Consider the following 13,660-nt stretch of genomic DNA (forward strand, 5'->3'; position numbering starts at 1 on the left):
TTTATTAGAACTGTCATCTGTAAGTAGTGGACCAACCCACAACACACCACCCCCAACCCCGAGAAAAAAGAATTATACGCCTTTAACATTTTTCCATAACATGTCACCCAATACTGATCCAATTCTATATTGAAGATTGAAATAGTCAAAAGCTACTTAATAAACGTATTTCTTCCATTGTTTCTCTGTCTACATTTTTTTTTTACATTGAAATGCGCTTTTACGAAAATTTTAATCTTGAATGACAACAAGACTTGGTGATAATATTTAATTTAAAGATTCAGTAAGATTGTCGAGCTACATGTATCTGTAAAAGCTCGTGCGATGAAAAAAAAAAAAAAAAAAAAAAGAACAAAACCCAAATGTAACCAAACTTGATTCGGGGTGACATAATAAAATTATATTGTAAATGTATTTAAAGCCCCATAATCTACTTTTTTTGCATTTAATATTCACTCCATTCATCGGCTGGAGTTCTATGTACATGCAAGGAATGATAAAAAAAAGTGAAAATGTTTTACACTTTTTTCAAGAACGGGGGGTGGGGGGGGGGATTTTAAGCTTTTTTAAAAATAAATTGAAATGATTTAAATATATATATATATCTAGTTCATATAGACGAACAGCTTCAGAAGACAGTTGTTTTTCGATGGACTTAGAGCAGTCTACGATTATTGTGAAGTTGTTCTTTCTATGTAAGGCGTTCTATATACCAAAATTCTCTTTTTGATATTAACATTCTGACAATCAATTAAATTATAAGGCTACTAGCAAAATAAGCACATCATCACTGACTCATGTAATACATTTAAGAACTGTTTATTAATTTATCTGCTATTTTTACATTAAGTCATATTACTAATTATCTGTGGATAGCTGACATGTAGAATAGTTTGTAATTTTTTTTTCTGTTTTGTGTATAATTTTTAAAATAGTAAGATATTTACACATGTATGTTAAATTTATTCAAGCATTTTTTTTTAAAGCCCAGTGTTGCATGATAGATTCACTTTCACTCTTGAACACCTGATTGATTATAAATATTTCCCAGGAAAACTTTATGTATTTTAAAAAAAAAATTATATTTACGAAAAAAAAAAAAAAAACTGAAATAAAATCGTATGTAACTATGTTATTTGATTTATAAAGGTTGAATGCAACCCTATCCTTTCCGCTTGCAATGCCACCCTATTCCAAGAGGTTGAAGGATGTCCAAAATCCAAGGAAGAATGGGAAGAGAAAGCCAAGCTGAAAAACTGTGACGCAGTAAACCCGCCATGTAAAGCTTTAGTCAAACTACATTACCATTGTTTGATTAATACCTTCCTTAATTTAACAGTTTCCGTGTGCGCTACACCACAGTTCATAAATGGTATGTTTTTAAATAATTATGGTGCAGAAGCTTAAGTATTTTCATATAAATTACACGTACTACTATTGTAATTTAAAAGAAAAAAAGATACTGAGGAATAAGTTTACAATCAGTAGAAATAGTATACTATTTTACATCATAACAAAAGGCATTTTTTCCGTCTGTATTCAATAAAATATAAAATTGAGGTACAATTATGATTTACACTTGGCTTCAAGAAAACTGAATTTGTGTTTAAGGTTTTCGATGTGCAGAATATAACTTCAAAGGAAAAAGCATTCAACCAAATTATAACACGGATTGTAGTCTGTTTGACCCACCATGTCCATTTCGTTACAATTCCCTGAATGCCTTTCTTTGTAAGTATGGATAGGGTGATAGAAATTTTTATTGTAATTTTGTGCTATAACTTTTTAGTTAATCTGAAAAAAATAATTTCTTCTTCCCTTTTGTTCAGTAAGAAGTATTTGCAATTTAAAGACATGTAATTATATTTCAAAACAACGTGCATTTAGAATTCCATTTCAGTTACTAATTAAGTGAATTTAATTTATTTTTACAATATTTAAAGTTAAAACTCAAAACTCTACATTGATACATCTTTTGCTATGAGTGTAAGCACTCTTGTATAAGTTTCAGACATATGTAATACAATATTTTTTTTTTCAAAGCTGGTGGTTACAACTAATAATATCTCACAGCTTCTTATACCTGATGGCATTAAAAATCTCTTGCGAGGTTTGGATCTTATTAGAGGAAATGTCAAATGTCAAAATTTCAAAACAGAAGATCAGAAGTGCTTTTTAAGCATTTCTATGTTTTTCTTAATGCTGGGTGGGTTAATTTTTTTAAGGCAAGGTGCAAAGTGTACTTACATTGTCTTGGGAAATCTCACACATTTTGGGAAAACTTACAGTGTATTACATGTATGATAAAAATCAATTGAAAAATCTCTACCTTTTTTTTTTCTTCCTTAGAGCTAAACACTATGATAGATAGCTACCGTCAGACAGGTATATTAACCCTTCTATTTTTCTATTTCGTTACACCAGACTGTACACTAGAAACACGTAGCCGATGTGTAGTATTCCTTTCGTGGTCTTAGATTTTGTGCATTTATTCCTTGTGTTGATGTGCAGTGTCTGTTTATAAATAGTGTATTGACTTGTATATATGATGTTACTTTTCTACTGGCTCGGGAAAAAGTGCATAAAAATTTGACAATTTCATCGCGACCGAGTAACAACGAAGATGTGCGTCTTTATTCATCAGACCTTGACAGCGATAAACCTGGAACTGTTAAAAGGTCTCAACTTATATATAGGGATTGTAGGTGACGTGGCGATGGAAGAGAAATATGGCGCACAATGCCTTTTACGAGTAGTGTTCAGCTCTAAGGACATATGATCCAAAGAAACTTTTTATCAAAAATCTTGGGGGGGGGGGGGGAACAAAAAAAAAAAAAAAAAAAAAAAAAACAGAAAAACAAAAAAAAAAAAAAAAAAAAAAAAAAAAAACTTAAATCACCTTTATGTAAGGAAAATGAAAAGGTTTAACCGCAAAGATTTTTAGGTCACCTGAGTAACTCAGGTGACCTATTGCTATCCGTTTTTGTCCGTCGTGCGTAATGTGTTAACATTTAAACATTTTTTTTTTTGCTTCTTCTCTGAAACCGCTTAACCAATTTCAACCAAATTTGGCATATAGCATCTATGGGTGGGGTGAAGGGAAACAAAATTTGTGAATTTCATGGTCTCTGCCCCCCACGCCCCCCCCCCCCCCTTGGGCTGAGGGGTGGGGCTAAAACCACCAAAAATAGTGAAATCTTTAAAAATCAATTTCTTTACTCCAAGCAGTCAAACTGTTGGTATGACTGTAATAAGCATTGAGCCCTCTACCAAAATTGTGAAATTCATGGCCCCAGGGTCAGGGGTTCTGGTGCAAGGGCGGGGCTCTATTGATTATATAGTGAAAATGCATAAATTCTTTGAGAATCATCTTCTCTACTCCTTCCTTTTAAATAAAGTAACTAAGCACATAGTTATGATGAGCAAGAGAGCCTTTTCCAAAATTGTGAATTTGATGGCCCGAGGGTCAGGGGTTCTGGTGTTAGGGCGGGGCTCTATTGATTATGTAGTTAAAATGCATTAATTCTTTTAAAATCTTTTTCTCTGCTCCTGGGTATTAAATAAAGTAACTAAGTACATAGCTGTGATATGCAAGAGTGCCTCTTCCAAAATTGTGAATTTGATGACCCCAGGGTCAGGGGTTCTGGTGTTAGGGCGGGGCTCTATAGACTATAAAGTGAAAATGCATTAATTCTTTGAAAATCTCCTTCTTTGCTCCTGGATATTGAATAAAGTAACTGAGAACATAGTTATGATGAGCATGGCTACCTTTTCAGAAATTGTGAATTTTACCTGAACCCCTGGGTCAGGGGTTCAGGTGTTAGTGCGGGGATCTATTGATTGTATAGTGAAATTGCATTAATTCTTTGAAAATCTTCTTCTATGCTCCTGGATATTAAATAAACTAAGCACATAGTGACGATGAATTATGATGAGCATGGTTGCCTTTTCCAAAATTGTGAATTTCATGGCCCCAGGATCAAGGGTTCTGGTGTTAGGGCGGGGCTCTATTGATTATATAAGGAAAATGCATAAATACTTTCAAAATATTCTTCTCTGCTCCTGGGTATTATTCAAATAAAGGAAGTGCATCGTTATGATAAGGATGAAGTTCTTCCATAATTGTGAAATTCATGGCCCCAGGGTCAGGGGTTTTGGTTAGGGGGGGGGGGGGTCTATTGATTTTATATTGAAAATGCATAATTTCTTTCAAAATATTTTTTTTACTACTGATTAGGAAGCAAATAAACAAGTGTATAGTTATGATGAGCAAGGGTGCTTCTTCCAGGATCGTCAGTTCATGGCCCCTGGGTCAGTTGTTCTGGTTTAAGGGTGGGATTTATTCATTTAATTGTATAGTGAAAATGCATTTTTTTTTTTTGGAAAATCTCCTATGCTTATGGGCATATTTGAAACAAAAAAGAGTAGAAGTTTTAATATGCAAGGTATTTTGACCAGAAATTTGAACATCTTGACCATTTAGTCAAGTGTTCTGGTCATGGCCAGGTCTCTATTAACTTGTATTTTGCTGAGCAGAGTTATTTCTCTTTGCCATTCACCATTGATTACTGTAAACAATGTATTTGAAAGTTTAATAGAATACGAGAATTATGCAAGAATGTTTATTGTATAATACAAAAGGTACTTTCATAGTTTTAATGATCAGGTGGATTTGGAAAAAAATAGATGAATAAAAATGAGACAAAAATATCTTATCTTTTTAAATGTTCTTCAAAGGCAAAGAGAGGCCAATGTGAGAAGTAATAATATGGGGTTAAACAATAGACATTTTGTTAAATAGTCTGCATGGTAATGGTGATAAATGGGGGACAACTTGATATTAGACCAATTATCTTGTTGATGTTAATCATACTATTTTCTCTTACTTTTGAGCAACAAAGCTTCATTTATCAGTTTATGGATCCTCTAAATTGTTGTATTGTACTCAGGTGACCGTTAAGACAGTTGGGCCTCTTGTTAATTTTCATTTTTATTTTTACAATAATTGGATTTAAATTTAAAAAAAAAAGCTGCATAGATTGATAAGGAAGGCTGCAAATAGGTTGCATTTTGAGCATCATAGAAAGTTTACAATGTCTTTATATTTTGTTTTTTTTTTATTCTAATCATTTACAGTCAGAAAATGTCAAAAATTTTATGGCAATCTACACATCCATTTTTAGAATTGTATTATCTGTCCTTTAAAAATTTTTTTAAAATATTTGAAAAGAAAAAAAAAGATAATTTGCCATGAAGTTTCTGATATTTGTTATAATGTATAATTGATCCATTCCCATTTAATAGTATAAAAAGTATTCAGGATTTTTTAAACAGAACGATTATGTCTATATGTTACGTTATTAAAAAGTTGAAAATAACAAACAGTGGTCGATCTCACAAAATCTATAAACAATACAAATTTGTGAAAAAGAGCATGAAACACAGACCAAGAAGGGGATCAGGTGCCTAGGAGGAGTAAGCATCCCCAGTTGACAGGTCACACCCGCCTTGGGCCCTATGAATTGATTAAGAATACATTCTGTAGTCAATTTCAGTACAAAAACAAAGACCTAACACTTAGTATGAAACAAGTAAGCCAAAATACGACACAATGACAGGTCTGTTAGCTAACAAGATCATCTAACTCTAATACTTTAGAATAAATACTATATTATACGATTAAAAAATGTCTTACGTTATGTCTTATTTAGAGTTAAATTCTGTTTTTTTTTTTTAATTTTAGACCAGGGATGTTATAAACTCATTGAGGGAGACAATAACACTTTCAAGGATATACTTTCTTTCACAACAATCAGGAATACAACCCATTTCAACTTGGACCAGAACAGGAGGTTGACTGTTTTCATATATCAAAATAGAGGAAATTAATTTTCTTTCCTTCGTTATTGAGAAAAATTAAGAGGTGAAACATTGAAACGTAAATTTCTAGTGCAAAAAAAAGATCGTTAAATTAATTAAATGTTGTAGTTTTATGTATAGTACATGTATATATAACAAATATGTTTTACAGTAATACAGTATTATATATATATATATATATATATATATATATATATATATATATATATATATATATATATATATATATATATATATATATATATATATATATATATATATATATATATATATATATCAAATCGAGTATGTTCTATTTAATTTTTTTAGACCATATACTGGAATCTTGTTGCCAATTTTAGCATTTGTGCTCCTCCTTACTTTTGTTCCTGTTGTCTTTTGCCTTTACAAGAAATATGGCAGAAACGATTATAATGGTGTGTTTTTTTTTTATTTGCATATCATATTCAATCTGCTTTGTAAAATATTTTTCTCTTGAAAAAAAAAAAAAAAAAAAAAAAAAAAAAAAAAAAAAAATATATATATATATATATATATATATATATATATATATATATATATATATATATATATATATATATATATATATATATATATATATATATATATATATATATATATATATATATATACATTTAATAATATGTGTGTGTTTTTGAAGAATATTATTCTTTCATTCAAACAGAAGAACGGCAAACTACAGAAACAGTACCTTTGAATAATTAGATGTCTGCAAAGAACTTTTCCATTTTTAACACTCTTTAATGTGTGATATGAAGTGATCAGAATAGCTACAAATGGAAAATGTACGAAAGGAGATTTTGTAAGATCAATCACTATTCGTTATCTTCACTTTATTTTCATTTTACATCATTATTGAAAGTTAATGCAAGGTAAAGAAAAATTCAGTAAATAAGAGACAACAAGCAAGATATCGTCGAGTGTTATGTAGTAGCATATCATTAGATAATTATATTTTTTTTTTCTACGTTTCATTGTACTTAACATAATATGTACACAGATAACATAACGTAATACATTATTTTAGATAGTGAGATGTAATGGAAGATCAGTGAAATTTCATTTTGTAAATGACAGCAAGGGAGAGATTGTCGAATGTTGAGAAGTAATATTATCATTCAATTATTACACAGTCACTTTTTTCCACATTTTTTTCTGTTTTTCTTTCTATGCATACATGTTACATGACGTAATACATAAAAGTATCATCATTACACGTGTACATGTTGAAGAATATGCATCTGCTCAAAATATCATGTTGTATCGGTTATTTAAATGTTGGTATGCTTTGATCTCAAAGTTAGCAGATCTTCACACAAAAAATCGAATATGCGGATCCTTAAATATGTTACTTAATTAGCAATTTATTTTTACTAATCCTCAAATATGAGACGAGCTGTTTGGAGAAGATAACGAAAAAGAAAATAATTTATACAGATAGATGTCCCACATTATACTTTTTGATAAATTAGATATACGCAAATCACTACTTTATGCTCTATCTTAGATTCTGCTTTTGTAAAATAAGATAATATAGACTAAAAGTGTAATGCTTTTTTGGTGTATTGAATGTACATCTGATGTTTTGATTTTTTTTAAATCTGATATTTAGGAATATATTGATTTTACTTTGAATTATATGAAATTGAATTTAACATAAAAGATACGTACTTTTAAAAATAAATTTGTATAAAAATGCAAGAAATATTTTGCAATTCAGTAACATTCTTTTTCATCAAGCTTTCGAAGGATCTAATTTAATTGTTTAAATTCTCCTAGTAAAAAACATTAATGTGAGGATTTTTTTATCGCCATATTATCAAGATTAGCTTAACTACAAAACAATTGCTATATTTTACGCGGTCTAATATCTTTATTAGTTCTTGTACATAAACACTTACATTAATAAGAACTGTTAGTTTTAAAAAGATATGCTTAAGAATCATAATACACTATCTTCTGAACAGAGAAGGAATCTTCTTTCAATAAACGGTTAAATACTCGCTTTTCTCTTGAATGCTCTGTAAAATGTTCTCAGTAGAGTCCTGAATTGATACTTCTTTCAAATTTGTATCACATTCATCTCTATATTCTGATGATGGACCAGCATCATTGTTGAGTCTTTCGTCAACAAGATGACCCGCAGTAGTGAGTGTAATCGACTCGTATTCTCTGAAGTCTTCAGGCACACGAGGTGTTTCCTCTGAAATCAGATATTGGCTCTCCTTTTGATCCGTCTGTTTACCAGTGGTTTGAATTTCAAGAAGATATGTGGCGGATTCTTTGTCATAGATCATTGAAATGTTTGCGGTTCCTTGGATAAGTTTTTGAATGTTGGATTCGTTCTCCAAGCCTACCAAATATTTTTGTCCAGTCTTAGCAGACATGAAATGATTTCTCATATTGTTTTGTGTTCTTTTGTAGAGAAGAAAAGTGGTGATTATAAATATCAATAGTAGGGCAATCCCAACAGAAATAAGCGATATCATAACGATGAATCTATCAAGGGAGAATGAAAACATGTGTTCCGTAGTAGCCGTTGACTCGTCGGCAGTTTTTCCATTTGATGATGATGCTTCAATAGTACATGTTGTTCCTTTAAGCAGGCGTAAATCAGATTCTGTGATACTTTGATTTTCTTAAATAAAAAAAATATGTCAAACTATAGGAGAGATTATCCCCATCCAAGAAATTAACGTTTTCATTTTGATGTTTAAAATAAAAAGTGTTTAAAATAGTAAATCAGTAATTTCGGAAAATTGCAAAATTCACTTCAAAAATGTATGAAATTAATGCACACAATACTAGAGCTTAAAACCAGTAGGCATTTAAGTGATGAAAAAAAAAACATCTAGAATGTGACTTTTTCATTCATTTATGGGTAGTTCATGACTTGGAAAAGTAATGTATACTAAATTAGTTAAATATTTCGAGATGTTTATTACAGAAGCCAAAATATTACATTGTATGATTGAAAGCTTGGTTATTTTAGTATATTAAAAGTGCAATAAATGATATATAAGACTTTTATAGTCAAACCATTATTTAACATCGCTTTTTATAACAATAACAAGAATGCTGACACAAGGAAACTTTTACGACTATCAATCATTTTTCAATTCTTACAATGTTACTGCGTTAATTCCATACAATTCCAAGTTTTATTTTGTATTTATTTGTTTCTTTTTCAAGCAAAGCTGGAATTAAGTAATTTTAAAATATACTTTATGATTTCATTACCTGAAAAGACAAGGTAACTTTTCTGACGTCATCAAAATAGTTTGATTAACTTGAACTTTTTAAAGAGAATTTATGCGTCTTACTTATCTAATAAACGGAAAATACGAGGGCTGTCTGGTAACGTTTTTATCGAAAAATAGCGTTTTTATCGAAAAATAATGCACGCAGAGAGCAGAAATTTTCAACTAATGTTTATTTATCATATTAAAGCATGTTTTAGTATTTTTTAATAAATTATTTAAAAAAAAAATAAAGGATTTTTATTATACTATAATGTGCAAAGGGTATGGCCCCACGGCGCACGACTAAAAAAATCGAGGTTTTATCAGGGAATATTCGATTATTATGAAATCAAAGTATCAAATATACTAGGGTGGGGTAAAAATTAAACTACTTTTAATTCCCTATCTATTGTGTCGTCATTGGGAAAATTACACGGAATTTGCTCAGGTTTTGATAGTTTTCCGAAACTTTGAAAGGGAAAAGTTTGTAAGCGCAGTACATGAAAAATCAACGTTTGATGACGTTACGGCACACCGGAGAGCAGTTAAGTGATATGATGATTGAGTAATGACGCCTTCAGAAAATTTAAATGATAGAATAAAAAAAACATCACTAATACATTATATTACAAGTGGAATGAGTATATTTTTTTTAGACGGGAGCTTTTTGATTGAGTCTTCTTGTAGATCAAAACATACGGACAATCAGCTATTGGCATTGACGAAAGACGCTATCATTGCAGACCGTCGAAAAAAAAGACTTTAATTCAGTGAAAGTGAAAGTACCTTCAGTAACTTACTAATATAAGTTTTCATAAGGTCCCAAGTGTGTGCGAGATTGGTCCCTCGACTGTTTATGGAGGAAAAAATGGGAATTCGGGTGTGTGGCTCACTTAATATCCCAAATTTAAAGTGGGACTTCAACTTTTAAGTAAAGAATTAACCTGACATTGCTTAAGATATTTTCACGCTATCATTCGTGTATCGTACACCAATACACACATAACATCAATTTCCATATCTTGTTTACATGAGGATATATTCTTTGAAATTTGCTATACTATATTGATGAAAAAAGTTCGAAAGAGTAGGGGAAATTTCAAAGAGCAGTGTTGATTATTTGCAATCTAGATTACTTGTCTACGGGTTTTCCGGACAACCCTCGTATATTATAAATTAAAAAAAAAATAATAAACAACAGATACTAACCAAAGCAGCCAAAGGTGTTGTTACATAAATTCTCCGCACACTGGCATTTTGCACTGCAGTTTTCTCCGTAATACGGATATAAACATGGTTGACTACAGTTGACACCAAAATAACCATTTGTACATTCTACAAATATTAAACACAATCAATTGTAAGTACATGTATTGATTGCTAAATTTCAATGGAAATAAACACTTACATAAAGAAGATTAATTTAAAAAATGATAACAGAGCTCTCCATTCCCTTTAATAAATATTTCCTTAAACATTGTTTTAAATCTCGCACTTCGATATGTCATATATATACCATTTTTTAAAAATTAATTTTCTTTTTTAAATTTGCATGTCAAGCATGCTTTCAAGACTAACTTTACAGTGGAAGTAAAATAGTCACATGCATACTCATATACATTTTCAAAGAAACAGAAATGGGGATATACCTCTGCATGCTTTAAGTGCTGTATCCCAGGTAAAACCGGCACAACATCCGTTCTTTCTTGAAAGATAGAAAAGAAAACAATCATTAAACTATTGTTCATTGTTTGGAAAGGAGATTTCTAATGCAAAGTAGAAAATAAACTAGAGTATGCAATGTATATAACTGCATGTGCTATTTGGTTTAGGGCAGACATTTCAAAAATGAAGGGGAAAATCGTGATTTTTTTTTTCTTTATGCAAGGCAAATGAAGAAGTTTTTAAAAGAAGTACATTATGTAAGAATCACATGGAGCTGCTATGCTGAGAAACAATTTTTCTAGTTTTTGAAAGCGCTTTGTAGCATTAATACTTGATGATTACTTGAAAGTTTTTGCTTAACATTATAATTCTAGCATTTTGTTACTTTCAAAGACATAAATCTTTACTTTAATATATCTATTCAAATAGATATTATACATTATTTCCTTGCATTTTCCGGACACTTAATTAAATTGATTGTGATTTCATCTTATACATGAGATAAGGCAAATATGTGCTGATTTTCTATGATTAAAGATATAAATATGATCGTGTTTTATCAATCATCGCCTTAAAGCATATAATTTGTAAATAAATATTTTCAAAGGCTCATTGCTAAAACTTCCTTGATTCGAAAGCGAACACATAAGTACTATCTAAATTTTAACATGAATGCATTTTTATTCCAAAGATAAGATTGAAAATTGGAATATAACAGGAAATTAAATGGTTCGTGTTGTACTCCGTTACTTATTGTTTACATGGTATAAAGGATTGTTTTTAAAAATAAAATGAAAATAATTAATTTAACTTGAATAATATCATAAGTTTGTTAAAATTAAGAAAAAAACTATAATATTGCAGGAATAAAGAAGAAATTCAAGACTCTTAATGGACAATGAAACAGGTCAACTGTATTCTAAAAAAGGTTTTATTCATAATAGCAGCACATTGCGTGTACAGTGTGCTTGTTCGTTCATCTCTCATTAAAGAAATCGGCGATTGCATGGTAAACTAATATAAATTCATGGTTAATTAATACAGTCAATATTGTTAATTATTCTTCTTCAGTCGTTCCTAAAAAAGTATATTTTTATGGATTGCAGATAAGGGAGTGAATATCATTTTTCCATTTAGCTTATTGTTCAGGCCCACACCATGATTCAAGATCAGAAAAGAATCATACATTCAGTTATTGACATTTCCTTTGATCAAATTAGTTTTCAGTATTTACCCATCACACGACTTTGCTGACACTCTACTGCGAGACTGTAATATACCATTAAATCCAAGGTAATATATAATGGGAAATAAACATCTAATATACGCCATTTTGTATCTGATACTATCATTTCCGGCTCGAATATCAAATAAGCTTATTTGTGTTCATTCGCATACTGATAATTACAGTTTGCTTGGAATAGAAAAACATAAAAAAATTATAAAAAGAAAACATATTGATTCATCAATCAAATAGTAATTGACATGCTACATTTATATTTTTCCTATTTTTTTCCCTGCAATTTCTACATTGAGTATACATGAAATGGCATAGCATACTTTGAATTAAGTTTTATTGAATTATTTTTATTATTTATTTATTTATGTATTTATTTATCTATAATGCTGTATTAAATGATAAGACAATGTTTAAAATTGTGCTGAAAATGTCGTTATTTGTCTAACGTCAATGCTGAGCTAATCAATTTTCAAATACGTGCAGTCTCAAATTACAGGTAAATTATCGTGTGATCGTTTTATGGGGAATAATTTCGAAAAGAATTTGTCTATTGGCATGTTATCACACAAAATTGTTAAAGAAATCAATGTACAATCTAACTATCTTTCTTTTAAACGGAGAGAAAGTGGATGCATTATGAAATACTAGGACGATTTCACTCGTTGACGTAAAACATTATTTTGAAACTGCACTTTTACAAATATTTTAGCAAAAAAAAAAAAAAATAAATAAATAAATAAATTGAGTCATTTTAAATGTAAAATTTCTTTCTTTTTTTTTTTTTCCTTTCAAAATAACATCTACGAACGAGAATACTGCCTTACATGAACATTAAGCGGTGCACGAGTAATTGTACATTGTTTAGCAATCCATATTAGATTTTTATCCACTCAGGAGAGGATACGCTCTTTTAATGTCTACTTCCATTTTTTTTAAGTTTTATTCATCTTGGTTAAAAAAAAAATAGTTACTTTGCATTTCTTTCCAAATCTTATTATTTAGTTTTGATGGGTTAATCGATCTATTCCAATCCGTTCCAATACAAAATTATAGTTTTTTTTTTATACAAAAATCAAAATCCATCTATTCTATCAACTTTAAGTATGGTGATAAACAGTAATCAAACTCAAAAGTTCATTGAAAGAATACAACTCATGAGTAGAGCAAACTTCGACCTCGAAAAGCATTAAAGGTGGGATCAGGTGCCATTGATGAGTAATGCATCCCCTATCGACCAGTCATATCCGACGTGTGTTCTTTGTCATGATCGGGCAAATGGAAAAAATCCGTAGACAATTCAGTGTGTAAATAATGGAACAATAAGTATGAAAAAGTCAGTTAGCATTCGACATGATGATAGATTATTTTTTTCTGACAAAGTCCTTGTATCGACCACAGATTTTGCGAAATAATGACTTTAAGCGAGACTGTTGATATCCAAATATGAAACGGATGTAACAGACTCTGTGATATAGTTATTTCAAGCTCATGAGAATATAACGTGTCGGCATATGAATGGAAGTAACTAATTGATAATACGTCGTTGATAAATGAAGGCCACAGCAAACATCCTCTCCTACTCCTTATGTAGAAGGTTTAGAATGAATTCTGT

This window comes from Saccostrea echinata, unplaced genomic scaffold (assembly GCF_033153115.1).
Source record: "Saccostrea echinata isolate AGI-Se365-2 ecotype Australia unplaced genomic scaffold, CSIRO_AGI_Sech_v1 ptg000040l, whole genome shotgun sequence".
NCBI lineage: Eukaryota > Metazoa > Mollusca > Bivalvia > Ostreida > Ostreidae > Saccostrea > Saccostrea echinata.